The following is a 2,177-nucleotide window of genomic DNA, read 5'->3' on the forward strand; positions in this document are numbered from 1 at the left end:
TGGATTTTTTTCCTAAAATTTAAAACAGTATTTTTCTTTGAATTTAAAGAAATACTGGCAGGTGAAACCAAGCTGACATAATGAGAGATGTAAAATGCTGACAGGTGTGCAGCCTGATTTAAATCCAAAGTCTGGATCCTTTTAGAGAAGTAAAATATATTTTACAAAAATTTTTAAAAATATTTTTGTTTGTAAATTTTTTCAACATTAACTTTCAACAGATTTCCATTGTCAAAGAGGCCAAAAGTATAAATAAACACGTGACATTGCCAGCAAGTCTTTGATACTGTTACAAGACTTTCAATATCTAGGTCAAATATTCCCAGATGAAATAAGTGAAGGCCCAGTTGATTTGGATTCTTGTAAATTAGCTGGTCAGCACTCCTTTCTAAAGAAAATATTTACAAGCAGGTGTACTGTTTGGTTTCAAGGACTCTTAGCTTACTATTCATCCAAATTTCCTTAGCTATTATTCTTCTGAAAGCTTAATTTTTTAGCATGGAAAGATACATGAATACATATGATTGTAGCTATTTTATAAGGTGAGAAATGTTATTTTTTAAATTTTACGATTTTCTCCTGAGATTTCTTGTGAATTTCCTTCCCCAACACTTGATGAAAGAGGAATAGTAACTTTTAATTGTTGTATTTTCAGTATATTTAGAGATAAGGTAAGTTGGAGGCCAGGCCAGGTGCTCCTCCTGGGGCCACATGTCCCATTACTATGAGATGTAGCTGCCCCCTCAGGAAAAGAATGGTAGCTTAGCAACCCTGTCCCATGTCAGCATACGGGGATGCCATTAGGGAAACATGCAAATTGCCTTGCAGAATTTCCACAGGGCAAGAGAAATTTGTGAATGAACACAGGGGACCTATAAGTGTCGAGCAGCTAGTCCAGTTTTAGATTCATGTTTTATAGCCATGACATGAAAAGATGAAAAAATACATTTATCATGTGTGTCCCTGGCAGGCATATGTCCTTCATTCATCTCTTCATTTTCTATTTTTTGTTCATCCTCCCTTCTGCGTGAAAACATTCAATGTCAAAACTTTTGAATCCAGGGATTGTCAAATGTAAAGGGAGAGACAATGTTTGCAATGTAAACATTTTTATTTTCAACAAGAGAACTGAAAGCTAGAGATCCAAGAATTTAGGGAATAAAATCATCTTTGACTTTAGGAATAGACTGACTGATACTTATTTCAAAAAGTTGCAAGGAAACTTTCAAGTAGTGTAGTATCTGGGAAGTATGTATGAGTGGGTACAACTGTTTATGTGTTGGCTTAAGTAATATAGCAGTCACTTGTAAATGCAAATTACAAATTTCTTTAATTTTCACTGATATTTCCATTTATTCAGGTACTGCCTCGTCCCTTTTAGTCTGGGTTGAGCATTGCTAGACATAAAAAGGGTACTGGGAACAATATGTCAAGTTGTTACTGAAGCCACATTTTATTTTCTCAAATCATATATTCTTGTGAAGTGTTTAAATTTTTCCTATACAGTTGCAAAGCTGAATATGTAGCTTAGGTTCTTTTCTTTCACTAGCATTTGCATGTCGGAATTTGTCAAAATATCATCTTTTAAAAGATCAAATATAGTAAAGATTTGGCTGTTTCACCTGTATTACTTCTTGCTCAAGGAAACTGTTTAAAATGTGGCATAGTACCTATATCATATTTGTAATCTGGGCAGTACAATTTTAAATTGAATCTTTTTAAAAATTCAAAAGTAATGTAGCAATCAATTTTTACAATTTTTTTATTGATCCAACAGTATATATGGGGAAAACCTGATGTTTAAAACTATATGAGGTTAAATTTAGGTTTAAGTACACATATTTGCCATAGCAGTGTTACTTTTCTTAAATTGTAAGTTTTAATCTCTAAATTGCTCTCTCCATATTAAAATGTAGAAAGCCCCAGGAATGGATTCATATTTTGTCATACAACTTTTGGTGGGGTACCAAAATACACTGGATAGGAGAAGTTAATAATCATTTACTTTCAACTAATCAATAGTGGAAAAATGAATACTAACATTCAAGAAAATTAATCTCATGCTCACATTTCTTTTGAAATAATGTTTTATCTTATGGAAAGCTCCTTAGTCAAGGTACCCTCTCACTAAGATGACAGAGCACATTAAATTATGTATAAAATAAAAGTACACTCGA

This window comes from Cavia porcellus, unplaced genomic scaffold, assembly GCF_034190915.1.
Source record: "Cavia porcellus strain 051 isolate PalLab524CR breed Dunkin Hartley unplaced genomic scaffold, mCavPor4.1 scaffold_2, whole genome shotgun sequence".
Taxonomy (NCBI): domain Eukaryota; kingdom Metazoa; phylum Chordata; class Mammalia; order Rodentia; family Caviidae; genus Cavia; species Cavia porcellus.